We start from the raw sequence: 18183 nt of genomic DNA, 5'->3' as shown, positions 1-18183 counted from the left end.
AGACCTGCTGTAGCTGCAAATACTTTTGAATTAAAACTTAACACTATTTAGATGATACAGCAATTTGTTCAGTTTGATGGTTTGCAGGATGAAGATCCCAACGCTCACTTAGCAAACTTTCTGGAATTTTGTGATACATTTAAAATCAATGGCATTTCTGATGGTGCCATTTGTCTTCGGTTATTCCTTTTTTCATTAAAGAATAAAGCTAAACAGTGGTTGAACTCGTTACCACGAGGGTCAATTACTACTTGGGAACAAAGGACCGAAAAATTCTTACTAAAATATTTTTCGCCGGCTAAAACGGTTAAATTACGTAATAATATCTATTCTTTTGTGCAGATGGATTTAGAAACCCACTACGATGCATGGGAGAGATACAAAGACTTACTGAGAAGGTGCCCTCACCATGGGTTACCGCTTTGGCTCAAAGTTCAAAAATTCCACAATGGTCTGAATCCTTCGACTCGGCAAATGGTTAACGCAGCTGTTGGCGAAACCATCAATAATAAAACACCTGAAGATGCCTATGAGTTTATTGAGGAGATGTCACTGAATAACTATTAGCGGCAAGTCATGAGGATAAAGCCAACGAAAACAGTCGGTGTTTATAACATCGATTCAGTCACCATGCTGTCAAATCAGGTAGAACTCTTGAATAAAAAGATTGATGGTTTTCTTAGTTCTTCACAGGTTCACCCAGTAATGCAGTGCGAAACAAGTAGCGGTGGAACAAGCCATTTGGAATACCAACCTTATGGCCATAACATGGATAACGAGCAACTAAACTATATGGGTAATAATCCTCGACCTCAAAACAATCTATTTAGTAACACTTACACTGCAGGTTGGAGGAACCATCCCAATTTTTCGTGGGGAGGCCAAGGAAATCAAAGACCGCAATATCGTCCGGGATTTCAGCAACCACCCTACCAACAGGAAAAGAAGGCGAACCTTGAAGAGATGCTCACAAAGTTTATATCGATGTTAGAAACTCGTTTCTAGAACACCGAGACAACACTTAAGAATCAACAAGTGTCGATCCAAGGGCTCGAAACTCAGATAGGCCAGCTTTCCAAACTAATCTCTGAACGACCACAAGGTAGTTTGCCAAGTAATACTGAACCCAACCCGAGGGAATAGCTCAACGCGATTAATGTTCAAGATGAATAAGGATTTGTGGGGCCTGAACCAGAACCGCGTCAAGAAACTGTGGTAAGCAAAGGTTAAGGTCAGGTAGATCAAAATACAAACAAATCAGTGAATGTCGAATATAAACCTCGTGTACCATACCCCAACGCGACAAAGAAAGACCTCTCAGATGAATAATTTGGTAAATTCCTTAAACTCTTAAAAAAATTACATATTAACTTACCGTTTATTGAAGCCCTGTCGCAGATACCAAACGCAATAAAATTTTTAAAAGAGCTTTTAGAAAATAAGCGGAAGTTGGACGAGGCGTCGCATGTGGAGTTAAACGCAGTGTGCTCAACGATTCTGAAAAATAAGCTACCAAACAAACTAAAAGATCCAGGGAGTTTTACGATTCCTTGCTTAGTTGGTAGTTTAGATGTTAATAATACATTAGCTGATTTAGGGGCTAGTATCAACGTCATGCCTTTCAAAATGTTCAAGCAACTAGGTCTCGGGAAACCCAAACAGACTAGGATGAGCATTCAATTAGTAGATAAAACTATAAGATTTCCTAGGGTATTATTGAAGATGTGCTAGTCAAAATCGATAAATTTATATTTCCCGTAGACTTCATTGTTTTAGACATAGAGGATGATAGCAATGCTCCTTTAATCCTAGGAATGCCCTTTTTAGCAACTGCTAAAACAATTATTGATGTTGGCACAGGTGACCTCACGCTTCGCGTAGGAGACGAAACACTCACCCTTCAAGCTCGCAATTCTGACAACACATCGGAAATTGAAAGTGATCGTCTAAACCATTCTATTAAAACTGACCACATGATACAACCCACTTTGTAGGAGATAAGTCTGAAGGAAGTACATAAGCCACTCTCAAACAATAGTAGAGGTTCTATTCATGAAGAACGAAGGCTGCAAATAGAGGAGCTAGATGAATGGTAAACACATAAACCGAGAACATACGATAAATCGAAATTACGCTAGAACGAGCCCAATACCTCTCCAAATTAACTTAAGGTTGGTGATAAAGTCTTATTAGATGCCGCAGGTCCCTACATTGTCACTACCACACCGAATTAGGAAATCCCTCTTAGGTACTCAATATTTTTCCATTCGGTACGGTGGAGGTGAGTCATCCCAAGTTCAACACTTTTAAGGTAAACAATACCCATTTAAAACCTTATTTTAAGATTGATAGTAGGAATAAGAAGTACAAACTCCTCGAACCACCATGATTATTCAACGGAGAGGTAAGTCGAGCTTAGACTATAAACAAGCGCTTCTCGGGAGGCAACCCGAGCACTATCTGTATTAACTTCTTCTAAAATTTAGTCTTCAACATCTAACTTACTAATGGAGCTCTTTATTACAGGTTTTCCACAAAGACATGACCAATCACACGGGCATGCTTATGGCCGTGTGAAAATAGGGTAAGGATTTCCCCAACACGGGCTACGATACAACGCCACGGCCGTGTGACATGGCCGTGGTCAAGCCTACCAAAAAAACACGGGTATTCGACACGCCCGTGTGAAAGACCCATAGTTGAAATTGAAAAACTAGTTGGGCGTTGACACGCCCGTGTCCAACACCCGTAGTTGAACCTGTAAAATTAACACCGGCGGGGGGCTTGCCCACACAGGCGTGGGAGAAGCGAACGAAGCTAGACACGATCGTACGACATGGTCATGTGAACCCACACGCCCGAGGTACACGGGCGTGGGACGAATTTCAGATGCGCCCAAATAGGAAAAACGCTAAACACACGGGCAAGAATTGGGGAACACTGGTGTATGCCATGGCCAGTGTGGCCTAAAATCTATAAATACCCTGCACTATTCACTTTCTTTCCTTTCAAAAACCTTAACTCTAGTCGCTGCAAGTTCACACGGCCTCTCTGCCATGCCTGTGCGCCGCCTACAACTTTATTCTCGACGCCCAATCTCTTCCCTTAGCGTTTGTTTACTCCTTTTTATTTTATTTCGCTGATTTATAATGCTATTTATCATATTAATCTATATTTTCATGTTATTTCCATATTGATAATCACATAAATTTCATTTATCAAACAAGTTATCATCTTTTTCATGTTTAAAATCTTACTGATTACATGATTCCTACACTTCATTTAATTAGTTAGAAGTGAATATTCATGGCTAGGATAGTTGAAATAATCATGCATATTGTGTTGACATCTCTTTTTATTCATATAGTATTTTGCATTCCATTCCTTGCCATTTTTACTTATATCACCATGCTCGTGCCACAAAGAAATGGGTCATTGAACTTATTATTTTAATTGAATTTAGTAATTATGGCTGAATATATTTATACATTTTCCTTTTCAAATTTACTCGCATTCCTTTTATATATTATAAATTGTCCACTCATCAAAAGACGAATTGATGTTTCCACTTGCAAGTACACAATGTCGTCTTCAAGAGGAAAGAAAACCGCCGTACCTGCTTCAAAGAAGAGGAAGGAAGCATCCTCTTTCGAGGATCCAACCACAAAAATTCGTCACCCTCTCCTACAGTTCCCTGGAAGGCCCCAAGAAGAACTGTTCTAAATACTTCAGGCCCGACCTTTAATTCGGATCGTTGCATCAACTGGGATGCTGTAGAACAAGTTCAGTTGGCTGATTCGATTCGAGCCCTCCTAACCACCGACCGTTGGGAGCTATTCTTTGGGATTATCAAGCCAATATACCTTGAGCTTACGATAGAACTATGCTCAACATTCCATCTTCAGACCGTAATGAGGAACTACAATGATCCCGGCACGGTTCAATTTTGCCTAGGCGGATTAATCTGCCAGCTAAGCGTCCCAGAGTTCGGTGCTGCACTGGGCTTATATACGAAGGAGTTCAAGGAGGAGAATGATTTAGACACTCTCAGTCGCCACATACACTTTTCCCCCTAGAAGTGCTGGCATACTTTGGCCCCTGGCGCAGCCTCCTACAATCCTAACCGCTCCAAGGCATCAGTTCTCCCACCATCCCTGAGGTACTTATACGCTATCTTAGCTCACACGATTACGGGGAGACGAGAGAGCACTGGTGTCGTCAACACCCACGACGCCTACTTCTTATGGTGCATGTCGCATGGGCACATCATCGACCTTGCCTATTTCATCGCCCTCACGATTCAGCACCAGGCGGAGCGGCATAAAAAGGGGGTCATCTCCATCGGCCCCTACGTTCCCCCTACAACACGAGGACCCACCGACTCAGCCACCACCACCCTCTCGTCCAGTTCATGCGGCGGCTTCATACGCTGACATCTCTGAGCTCCTCATTCGATTCGAGCAACAGTATTTTCAACGATTTGACAACATTGATGCTACTCTACAGCAGATTTATCAGCACCTCTACATCTAATCGCCAGTCCCACATCGCGAACCATCCAGCGATGAAGATGTTTAAAAACATTTATTTATTATTTTATATTTTTAATTTTTATTAAAACTACTTTTTATTTTTATTAGATTTTAAAAATTTTATTTTTAATTATTAAGTTCGGTTATTTCTTATTGAGTAATTATTCTTCCCAATATCCCCTAAAAAGTTCCTGATTTTATCACAGTTATATAGAGCTCTTAAGCTCATCATCACATAGGAACTAAAACTCCATCGGAAAAGGTTCTCCACGACTGCCATATCCTGCTCGCCCACGACCATAGCTAGCACTAGAGATAATATTATTTTGGTGCAGGACTTATGGCCTAATGAACCTCTATGACAGCCGAGTATCCTCCTCTACTCTCGAACAGATTACTCTCCAGAACTCTAGTTCGAGAAATTCATCATACAGGAAGTTTCACTTCTCTCCCTATCTTATTTTTATACTCTAATATCCATCTTTGTACATTGAGGGCAATGTACATCTTAAGTGTGGGGGTATTTATTTCATTATCAGAAAAATCCCTAAATGATTGCCTTGTTTTCTTGAAAAGCTTTCATATCATATTTAGGATAAATTTTAATTAATTTATGATTTTGATTGATATATCTTGAATTAAAACATAGGCAATTATGTATTGATTGTTTAAACTTTAAGACATTAGAGAATCAAGCATGATGAGTTGATTTTTAAGAATTCAAAATCTTAGGCTGTTTCCCCAAAGTTTAGGTATTACTTTGAATTGGAATTCACAAGTTTTTAACATCAAAAAGCCATAATTTTTGTGAGATTTTTGAGCATCTATTAATTCTTTCATGCTCACTTTTATTATTACTTTGAGTGCGTCAGTATTGAACTGTTATTCTAGAACTTGCTTGATTATGCATGTCGAGACCACACTATTTGATTTGATATGTCAAAATGATTAAGACACTTAGGATTAACCCACTCATGCCATGAAAAGCCTACCTCCACGATTAACCCCTAGTAAACCCCCTTGAGCCTAACAAACCATTCTTTGTATTACCATTAATATTAACCCTTAACACATAATTGTTGAAATCCCGTAAATTAATCCCTATTTTTGTTGAGATTTGAGTCGAATGGATTGCTTAGCTATGTTTTGTTCTTAATATTTAGTCTATGTTATTCAACTTGTTCTTAAAAAAAACTATGTATATTTATTAGTAATTCCATATTTTGAAAATAAGCTCTATTGTACGCAAGTGAAGATTAACTCTTTTTCTAGTTAGACAATTTTTCAATTCAACCTCGATTCTAACCCTTTATTTCAGCTTGTGACCACCCCCCTAACCAAGCCTCATTACAACCCTCTAAAGACCTTTTGATTGATGTATCATCTTAAATTATAGTGATGGAGATTTAATTTTCATGCAAGCCTATGGTAATGACTTTTCATTATTGACTATTGAGTGTTTCATTTATTGTCCTTAAACACCTCGAGTGATTTGAGTAAATCTTTAGTGAGGATGTAAAACTCTGTGATATTCTGAATCAAAGGTAATTACTTAGATAAGGGGAGACACCTGTGTTTACATGAATAAAATGCTCAACTTGAAATGTTTGGAACTTTTATGTTCTTTTAGTTAAATTCCCAATGTATGATTACTTATGGATTAATGTGAGATATTATCGATAGAAATTATAAGTTGAGAAGAATTTATTTTGATTATTAGTTGAGAATATTGTTTGAGGACAAGCAAATGCTTAAGTGTGGGGCTATTTGATAAACCATAAATTATACATATTTTTACCCCATGTTTAATGCATTTTATGGATGATTTCCCATTAAAATTGGTGAATTCGATGCTCCTAATGCTTTAATTTCATGTTTTATACTTACGGGAGCATAGGAGAGCGAAAGGAACGAGAAACGGGCCAAAAATGAATAAAATGGGCCAAAGTACGAAATCAACACGGCCTGGACCTCCTCACACGGGCAGACCACACTGCCCTGTCAATTTGGCAGGCTCGAACACGACCTGAAGTAATCGAACATAGGCATGTGCCACGAGCGTGTCCCTACCGAGCCCAAGTTGAGTCCAATTAGGAAAAGGCTAATTTTGAGGGCTTTTAGGCATTCCAAAGCCTATAAAAAAGGTGAGCAAAATCCAATTTGATTCAAAAAACTCGATAAAAAATTCAAAATTTGAATTAAATAGTTTAAGTTATTTGAGTTAATCAAGTTATTCGGATCAACTCGAATAAAAAAATTAAGTTTTTCGGTTTAACTCAAATATGAATTACACAATTCGAGTTATCAGAAAATCCGAATAAGAAAAGATAAAACTACGTCATTTTGATAAATGTTTACTTTTTTAAAAGTTAAAATTCAAAATAATTAAGTTAAAAGGCAAAACTATGTCGTTTTGATAAATGTTTACCCATTAAGTTAAAAGGAAAAATCATTATATTGTTTATGCAGTTAAATAATATTATACTTCATCTACTAGTTAAATAATCAGTCCATCTAAACGCAACATTAAGTATAAATAATAGTATTCGTTAACTCAACTCGATTTGACTTGAATTTTTTTGACTCGATTCGATTCGAAAAAAAATTCAAATTGAATTCGGTTGCTAAAATAGGATTTGTTAACTCAGCTAACTCGAAAAGTTTTGACTCGATTCGACTCGACTCAATCGAATACTCACCCCTACCTATAAATACACCCTAGAGGAGGAAGAAAAGGAGATGAGAGAATAGGGAGTAAGGAGTTACTCCAAAGAAGCCAGATTCATCATCAAGACTGAAGATCTCTCCTCAATTTCCCTTCAGGAGTTTTGGGTTTTCTTTATGTTTTGTATTCTTTATTCTTCTGAGTTGTTTTCTTATTTAGTTATGAACTAAAACCCCTAAATACCTAAGGGGAATGAAATCTAAGACGTTGTTATTATTTTCTGAATCATATGATAAATATTTAACTTGTTCTTAATTCTTATTTTGATATCCTAGGATACTGATTCAAGAGAAGCTCTTATTCAGAGGAGGAATAGACCCTGTCTAAAAGTACATTTGTCATAATTAAGTGGAGTTGATTGCACGCCTAGACATAAGGTGACAAGATTTTGCCGGATTAGGGTGAAACCTAATAAGGGGATCCATAGATCGAGTTAATGCAACCCTAAAGTGTTAATTAAAGAAAAGTCTCGGTTATTCAATTTAGGGATTAGACGTTATTAGTCTTGAATAGGGATAATAACATAACTTAGGGATCTTTACAGAACAAGTTGAATGAATAAATCGTCCGATTTGGAGCTAGAATAACAAGTAAAGTGTAGGTAGATTTTTCCTTAGGTATTGTCTTAAGTCAATCGATTTTCCCCAAAAGCAATCCCAAATTCTTTTCTTTGTGAGTTCTTAGTTTAGATAATTAGTTAATCAAAACAAAACCTCTTTATTCTTACGCTAGATAATAAAAAGGCAGTCATTACTAGTACTTTAAGTTCCTTTGGGTTTGACAATCCGGTCTTGCTAAAACTATACCACTATTTGATAGGTACACTTGCTTACATCGCAATAATAGTTAGTTCAAGAACGAGTAATTATAAATATTTAAAACCAATCACGAAACCTCGTGACCAACCGCACTCAAGTCGTACTATCCAGTTTATCTCGGTAGTTTTTGAAACGTTTAATTCAGATTATATGGCATGTATTGGCTATTGTGCTATTTTGGTTAATGTTTGACATATGTAAATGTTATGAATGATATTTTGAGTAAATAACCAATTTGCAAATGTTATGAGAATGAGGTATAATTGTTATGCTAGTATGTGTGGCTTATATATATTTGAATTGTTGTGATTGTGGTAACTTTGTTAGGTATATTGATTTGGTATTGCTTGAATGAGTTGATGAATTGAATTAATGTGTATTTTGAGGTAAAGTTGTATAAAATTGTGGTACCAATGAGGGTACATTGGTTAGGCATATATTAGGTTGGTTTTTATGTGTTTTTGTCCCGATTAATGTCATTTTAATTTGATATTTTGGTTAGCATTTAAGTTTCTTAATGTCCAAGCAATTTGAAATGGTAAACTTGTGTTTTAAGGTTCATTTTGAGGCTATATGGCCTAAGACACGGGTGTGTGTCTCAGTCGTGTGTAGCACACGACCATGTGACATGGCCATGTGTCCCCTGTAGATTTAAGGCATTCACGTTAGGCAGTTACACGCCCTGGCACACGGGCGTGTGAGGTCATTCCTAGGGGTACACGGCCTGGCACACAGGCGTGTGGCTTGGCCGTGTGACCAAGTCAGTGAGTTACACGGGCATGAACACTAGCTGGGACACAGTTTTGCGTCTATATTCTGAATGTCTACACGGTTGTGTGACCTCTGCAGTTCAAATTTTTTAACTTTTTTCCTAAAATTTCCAAATATTTCTAATTTAGTCCCGGACTATTTTCAAAGTATTTTTAGGGCCTCGAAGGCTTGATTAAGGGACATTATGGATGTATTTGAATTTAATTAGATTATGTTTGTATTGATGTATTAATTGAATGGTTTACTATTTTGTTAGTCCAGTAATACTCCATAACCCTATTCCAGCGACGAATACGAGTTTGGGGTGTTATAGGTTTTGTCTCCTAACTTTGTCAAGAGCCCTAGTGCCTTAAGAGACTACTTAAAGAGGTAACGAGCTCAATAGTGTGGGAACACCTAATTGGATGCCTAAAGAGGTAGACCATATGTATGCATACAACCACCTACAAAGGAAATCTCAACATTTTCACTTGGTATAATTTGACTTAGTGCCTTACTACATATAGGGCACTTATATAATTTGACTTAGTGCCTTACTACATATAGGGCACTTATGGTTAACTGTGTTACCACTTGAGCTAGCTCTCACTAAAATGGGCTTTGCCAGTCTCACCTAACCTACTGGCAACACCTCGCCAACTTTGGTTCTTACTAGCACATGCATAATTGACACGTGAATTGCTTCCAACCTAACTTGCCAAAGCTTGGTGTTGAGCCTCCTCATCGCATGAAGCACATACAAAGCTTCATTAAGTCCACATTAGTCTAATCGTAGTGAGACGTCAAATCCATCAGTCCTATTGCAACTTAATTAAAAAGGCTATCATGTTCCTTAGGAGGTTGCCCACGACATGACAAACATGAATACATTTCAAGACCTAATACTAAGGCGAGTAATCAACCTTGCCTATAAATACCTCTCATTTGCCTTAAAAAAGGCTTTTTTTGAAACCTCTTCTCTTACTCTCTTATCTTGCTCAACCTCCCTCTCGCGACTCTCGACACACCACAACTATATGAACGACCATCTTCTTCCTTCTTTCTCTCTTCATCCCAAACAAACTTTTCTTTGAAATCATTCCCATAAATTCTTTGTATCATTGGTTTTTCTTGTCAAATTAGTTTCAAATTTTAATTTTTTTAATCTAATATCAAACTTTGATAAGGTGGGACAATAAATTTATGAAAAGATCCATAAAGAAAACCATAAGTAAAAACAATAGCTAATAGGTTTTTTTTACTAAAATTAAATTGAATTAAGGAAAATATTACATATGTATTAATGTATTTTAAAATATTGATCATTGGAAAATTGTAACACCCCCTAACCCTATCCCGTCACCGGAACAGGATTACAGAGTATTACCGATCATTACAGTTCGATTACAATTAAAACAGAAATAATTATTACACAGTTCATAAAATATTTCTTATTGTTCCTTAATGGGCCATCGAGATCCGAGATAGAAGATAAACATAAATCGGGACTCAATCAGAAGCTTATAAAATTTTTCGTGTAATTCTCAAAATTTCCTTTTTTGAACAGTACCACATGCCCGTGTATAAGCCGTATGTCTCACACGGTCTGGCCACACGCCCGTGTGCCAAGCCGTGTAGACTTTAAATGAGCCTTAATGTCAAGTTTACCGACTCTACAATACAATAACACCAAACTATCCAAAAACAACTTCAATTCACATTCAAATCTATTCTCAACTTGTCAAACTAGGCATGTTATATGACTATATGATGAGTCTTTTAAGTATTTCACATATGTTATCAAATAACCCAAATTCATACCAAATAGACTATTTCCTACCCTATACCATTACCAACTCTAAATTTACTTATTTCACTATTGCATTCACAATTCAAAGTGACATACATAAGACATCCTAGGTACATGCCATTACCAATAATTAACATGCTTTACCTCATTGAATTCGGGATCGGCCTGAGATGCTGATTCAACGGTCTGGCTTTAACTTACCCTGCGCACGGAAACAAACCGTACGCTGAGTATGAACTCAGTGGTATTTCTATAATTCAAACACTTAATAATAAAAAAAATATTACAAACTCTTAAAATCATATAATAAACACAATGGTATAATTGTTCAATATCATTAAGTAGTAATCAACTATTCATTTTGCATTCAGTAATCTGTTTTAATCCAACTTCTATATTAGTCAATAATTTTCAATATCAATCAGTTTATCATTATTATTCAGTAATAATCAATTATTCTTTGATAATTAGTTTCCAATATATATTTACAATTCATTTGAATAATAATATTATTCATCTTTCATTCAATATTATGTACTATTCCATTTCAATAACAGTCAATATTCTTTAGTAACAATCAATTGATCTTTATTGTTCAGTATTAGTCAGTCATCAGTATTAATCAGTTATTTAGTAATAATCATTTATTCAGTAATAGTCGTTTATTTAGTAACAGTCAATTATTCAATAATAATCAGTTATTCAATACCTTTATTTACCCTATTAACATAATTCGGACTTTGGCGGATATACGGATCCAACCAAACACACCAGTACGGCACATTGTGCCTTAATGGTACATAGTACCTAAACAGTAATCAGAAACGATAGTAGTAATAGTAACGGTAACAGTATTCGACACACAATGTGTCGAATCGGTAACAGTAACAGTAACAGTAACAGTAGTCGGCACATAAGTGCGTGATCAGTAAGCCGGCAAAAACCCGTACTTTTCCATATCCTATGGCATGCCAACTATATCCGACTAGCCCGACTAGTTAATAGGGTATTTAATAAACTTTCAGTTTTCAATCAGTATATATTTCAATTAATCAGATATATTCTCAATTCAATATATTTCAATTCACTTTATATTAACAAATGTTCAAATTTCACAATAATCATATATTTTTAGATCAATTTCATCATTTCCTAAATCAATATATATATATATATTTCAATATAACCTACATTCATATTCAATTCCACATCAATCACATTTATCCATATAAATTTAATAAATTTAACATATACCAATTAATCCATTTCAATCATAAAACACAATAATTCTTACCTTAACATTTGCCATATACTTTAAATAAAAATATAACAATCAATAATTAAGTTCGGATTATAGAAATACAAACCGTAATTTTCGAGCTAACCCCCGTCGACTTTGCCTTTTTCCTTGCTTAGACGAGATTTTCCGGCACAATGTTAGCTACGGAAATCAAATAAAAACTATCAATACACTACCATTCAATTTCACATTGAATATTTCAATTTTTATTCAACTTTTGTCTAAATTCCAATTTAGTCACTAAACCGAAACTAACTTTTATTCTTCACATTTAATTCAATACTTTCATTCAATTTCCACTTTAAACTAACTTCAACTCTCTAATTTCACCATAAAACCATAATTTCAAAATTATTTTAATTTGGTCCCTACTATTCAAAACTTATGATTTACCTTACAATTCAATCCTTATTTCACTTCTGACTTGAAATTCTATCAATTTAACCCTTAAATCTTTAATTTATTTAACATGAACCATATCTGGAAATCTAATATCTTTCAAAATATCAACTTAATTTCACCAAAACCTTATTCCAAGGCTTCTAAAACATCAAAATTAAATAAAAAGAGCTAAATTAACTTACCTATTAAGGTTTAAAGCTTCAAAACTTCAATTTCTCCCTTTTTCTTTCTTTCCCCTTTCTTTCCCCCATTTTCGTTTGAGCACTCTGCTTCTTTTCTTTGTTTCCTTTCTTTATTTACTATATATATATAATATAATAATAACAATAAAATATCTATATTAAATATCTTTTAAATAACAAATATTTATTTTACATTTGTATATCATCATCCCCATACACTTGTCATAATTAAATTTATTTATTATATAAATATCTTATAATATAATTACTTAATTAATAAATATCTTTTATAAATAGTAAATATCTATTAGTAATTAAATGCAAGTATTACAAGTGTATGTATTTTTTTGTTATTTACACACTTGTATCAAATCATCACCACACATTTGTCTTTATTTTTTTTATTTATTTATTTACTTTATTTAATTAATATAAAAGAATAATATAATTATAAAATAATATTTACTTAAATAATAAGTAAATACATACATGTATTACAAATGTATATACAATATTTATTACACATGTATTTTATTTTTACCACACACTTGGCACTCATTTTGGCTTATTTCTTATTTAGTCCCTTCAATTTTCTTTATTCTATAATTAAACTTTCACACTATATTCAATTTAATCCTTTTATCTAATTACTCTTAATTTAAGCTAATTCACTTCATTAAACTTTAATTAACCACTCACTTAACTTCGTAAATATTTATTAAAAATATTTAAAAATCTATTTTTTAAAAATAAAAACCCAAAAATAAACTTTTCCTGTAAAATTCAAGTCGTTACAAAAATTGTCATTGCTTTTTTCCCTTAGATTTTATAAGTTTTATTCCACCTGTTTTGCACAATGATTTTTAAATGGAAAAATAAAATTGAACTGGTAGATTCCTTACATCAAGCTTCCACCTGAAGCATGACCCATGTCCGTACAATTTGATGTGGCTAATTTCAGATATTGGTGTTCATTTTGTTGGCCACTTCCCCCTTTTTCTTTTCAATCATCATCACTCACAACATATAATACTCCAACACAAATTTAATATTCAAAGTTTCAAATGATCACATAAATAAATTATGACATCCATCCAATTTTTTTCCTATGTTTAAAAAATGTTAAAATATGCTATTAACCCTCTACTTTTACAAAATTTAAAATTTAGGTCATATACTTGAAAGGTTAAAAATTAAGTTTTTCTAATGTTTTTTATTTAAATTTTTTTATCCAATTATTAAAATTGTAAGTATTTTCTGTTAAAATTTGATAACTTTAAATTTTGATTAGGTTGTCATCATATGATCTGACATATAATTGGTAGAAAATAAACATGTTAACTTGATAAAATTGGACAAGAACTAACAACGATGATAATGATTGGACTAGAAATTGTAAATTAAAAAAGTAGGATGATTGAATTTTAACTTTTAAAGTATAGAAATCAAATCTCAAACTCTATACAAGTACATGGACTAACAACATATTTTAACAAAAAAAATAAAAAATAAAAAATTTCTTTTCTTAATGATTTTCTAGTTTCATGATTGAATCTAAAAAATTGTGTTCTATAGAGATAGGGGATGGGGTCATATGGTTTGAACACGTGTCAAATGAGTATTTGATAAGAGTTTTAGTCATTGCTCAATGTTACATGAATTATATGTAATTTTATATACTTATTTTTCAATTCATTAAATAATATATTTTTATAATATTTAACGTATATATTTTTGTTAATTAAATGAGAATCAGTCTAGTTTATAATAAAAGTTTATTAATTTAGAAAAATAATTGAAAGAGGAAAACAACATTTGAAAAGTAATGAAAATAAAAAGGTAGAAAATAATTTATAGTAAAATATCAAGTAATTTGATAAAATAACTTGTCATTTGAATATTAGTTAAAATTTCATCTAATATTAAATGATAATATATTGATATTATATTTTTAAATATATATATAATATTAATCTCATGCATTTAATTTCTATTAATTTAAAAAAACGATTTTAACATAATTTAATTATTATAATATTTAAAATAAAATCATATTTATAGAAAAAATATTTATTTAACTAAAATATTTAATTATACAAGAACTTGAATTTTTATTATTTTTAATCTATGATCTTATAAATTAAAACTTTTATCAATTAATAATTTATGATATTATTTTTGAGTAAAACTTTTAAAAGATATGATCAAATTATTTAATTTCACATTAATATATTATTACATTAGCTAATATTGTTTTTGTTATTATCACATAATTATTAATATACTAATAATTTATTTTTAATGTCAATTTAATAGTATAATGAACTATAAAAGATGTTTTCGTTAGTTCAATCATTCCTCTAAATTCGTACTTATATATATATATATATCTTATACTATAGATATAATAATTCCTTTGTAATTATTTCAAATATATTTTTATTCTATGTATAGTTGAATATATATTCTTGTTAGGTCAAATATTTATGGATTTATAACTCTAATTAATTCTTGAAACATTTAAAATGTTTTATTTTAAATTATACTATTCGAATTATTGTGGTATACCACAAAATCCTCTATATTATATCATAGATTGCATTTTAGTTCATTTTATTAAAAAAAGTGGGCAAATTAATTTTTGTGCATTAGGTGAGTGAGCAAAACAGCCCTTAACGTTTACATATTTATTTAACCTCTATTCTTTTATTAGAAGTAAATTATAAAATTTTTATACTAATAAGGCTAAATGGTCAAAAAGACCTTGGTGATAAATTAAAAAAATAAAATAAAATAAGCGCCTTTAAAATTTTAAAAATTATTAAAAATTATAAGCAAAATTTATAACAATAGTTAATAAAAAAATTAAAATTTTTATTAAAAAAGAAAACGATACCAACCCATCAAAATCTAATGGTTTTAAGATTTTTTTAAAAAAATTGACTCTGCTCTTTTATTAGGTAGTATTGTTATTTTTAATAATTTTTATAAATTTTGTTTATAATTTTTATGATTTTTAAAATAATTTTTAAATTTTAAAAGGGCTTACATGATTTTTTTTTAAAATTTGTTACTGAGGCCTTTTTGACCATTTAGCGTTATTAGTTTCAAAAATTTCTAATTTACTTCAAATAAAAAAGTATGGGTCAAATTGAATAAATATTTAAATATTGAGGGCTAATTTGTTGTTGTACATTATATATAAACACCAAAACAAACATTTGGTGGGAAATTTTAATGAATAGAGTGTTTGCTCATTCATCTAATGTACAGGGACTAATTTGCCCATTTTTTCAATAAAATGGATAAAATGCAATCTAAAAATATAGTATAGGAGATTTTGTGGTACTTTTACCTACTTTTAGTATATATTAGTTTGTTATCCTTGGTTCACTAGTTCGCTTTTAGTAAACATGTAATCATTTATACCAATTAAATTAAATTAAAAGCAATATATTAATAAAAAAATATTTTTTTATTAAATCAAATGACCAACGGTTATGTTAGGTATATGATTATGATTCATCTATTATGTTTAAATTTTGGAGTTAGTACCTGTACTTTAATTTGATATAATTTAATTTCTCTACATAATATCAATAGTTAGTTGAAATATTTTATATAATTATTTTAGTCAAAATGTTAAGGTAAAATTTTTCTTAAAAATATGTATTCCAACTTCATGAAGAAGTATATATATCAAGTTAGAAAGGTGTTTTTAGGAGAAATTCACGTAATCATTTTAATCAGAATAGTTAATGATGCTAATTATTTGGACTAACTAAAGTCATTATAAAAAGTAGAAAATCAAATTATGTCAAATTAAAATATAAAAACTAAACCTCAAATGCAAGCATAGTAGAGTGGCCGAACTGCAAGTTTACCATTATCATATAATGACTTAAAAAAAGAGCTATGTCATTAATTAGTCCAAATAATTAGTACCTTTAATAATTTCAATAGTGTGAAATTTTAAAAAGAAAAAAATTAAAAAAAGAAAAAACTATTTTTTCAATTCATTACGAGAAAATAGATTTTTTTGTTAGAATGGTACTTTTTAAAAATTAATGTAAAAAATTTAATCAAAATAGTTGAAGATATTTTTTTAGATTAATTAATGTAATTGTAAAAGTAAAAAAAATTATATAATAATAAATTAAAATATAAAAATTAAATCTCAAATATTATGCCATCAATATTAGAAGTTTTATGTAATCAATATTAAATACTAGTTCACATACGTTGCATATAATTTTATGCATTTAATACTTAATTAGCTTTATTAAAATATTATATTTTTAATTATAATAATTAGCATAAAATAATATTTTTGTTTGAATTATTAAATATAATTAGAACATATTAATTTATCAATTCAAATATTATAATAGAAAATTTTCAAATATTAAGTCAAGTATTTTAACATATTTAACCAACATTATAGTTTTACTTTATATAATTAATGCAAAGTATCATTATTGAAAATAATGACTAATTAACATAATTTAATCAAATATTCATTAAGTGATAATTTACTTATAATTTTATTCAAGTATTAATTTTATTTTACATAAAAAAATTAATACAATTCTTTAACTAATAATTATAATTTAAATGTTGCAATAATGTGTTGTATCCAAAGTAGAGGTGTGCATGGGCCAGGCCACCCGGCCCTGGCCCGAAGGCCCGTCCGAAATTTGGGAGGGTTTGGGCAAAAATATAGGCCCAAAAAATGGGCTTGGGCAAAAAAATTAGGCCCGTTTAAAAAACGGTCCAGGCCTCGGGTAAGGCATTTTTTGCCCGAGCCCTGCCCGAATTCACTACATGACAAAAAATCTATTTTTTTAATATTATTTCCTTATTGTTTTCTCCCTATTTTTCTACTATTTTACTATTATGTTGCTACTATTTTGTTGTTATTATTTGGATATTGTATAAAATTTATTTTATTATTTTAAACACATTTGTTAATTTTGTTATTATTTTAGAAGCATTTGCTTGTTAAGTTGCATCTATTTTAGTGTTATTCAAGTATACATATTTTTTAAAATTTATTTTCAATATGTTGAGAAATATTTATTTTGATATTTTTAGTATTTTTGATAGTTTATATATATTTTAAAATTATATAAAAAACAATATAAAATTTAATATGGGAGGGCTAGGTCGGGCCCGTTTTTAACATTTTTTATTCGGGTCGGACTTGGGAAAATTTTAGGCCCATTTTTTGGGCTAAGCCCGAGCCTAGCAAATGGGCCTAAATTTTTAGTTAGGCCCGGCCCGACCCATGCACACCTCTAATCCAGAGCTTGCTTCAATGGCTATGCTCTGTTCAACTCAGTCAGGACTACAATAAATTTAGTGCTATGATAGAAAATAAAGAGTATTTTCATTAATTCAAGAAAAATTCATAGATTATAAATAAATATATGAAAATATATAGTGTCAAAAAAAGAGAGGAAAATATATAGGGTTGGAAATTTTATCACACGCGTATGCGTGTAGAAACCATGGATTTAAAACATAAATGTATACAATATTAAAATAAAAATTATATTAAATTATGAGGAAAACGAAATTTAAATACATAAATATACATATTAACAATATTAAATGCACTAACATCTCAGTTAACAATCTTATTAGTGTATATATATAATTGAT

At 31.3% G+C, this 18183-nt stretch overlaps 1 non-coding gene across 1 annotated transcript; it reads right to left on the bottom strand.

The window, feature by feature from the left end:
* Positions 1-309: 309 nt before the first annotated feature.
* On the bottom strand, positions 310-416 carry LOC121225779 (small nucleolar RNA R71). Its single transcript, XR_005923675.1, has one exon. It is a non-coding gene; the product is annotated as a small nucleolar RNA R71 (small nucleolar RNA).
* Positions 417-18183: the final 17767 nt, after the last annotated feature.

This window comes from Gossypium hirsutum, chromosome A03 (assembly GCF_007990345.1).
Source record: "Gossypium hirsutum isolate 1008001.06 chromosome A03, Gossypium_hirsutum_v2.1, whole genome shotgun sequence".
Taxonomy (NCBI): domain Eukaryota; kingdom Viridiplantae; phylum Streptophyta; class Magnoliopsida; order Malvales; family Malvaceae; genus Gossypium; species Gossypium hirsutum.
Note: the sequence above shows the minus strand (reverse complement) of the source record. Positions and strands in the feature narration are given on the sequence as shown.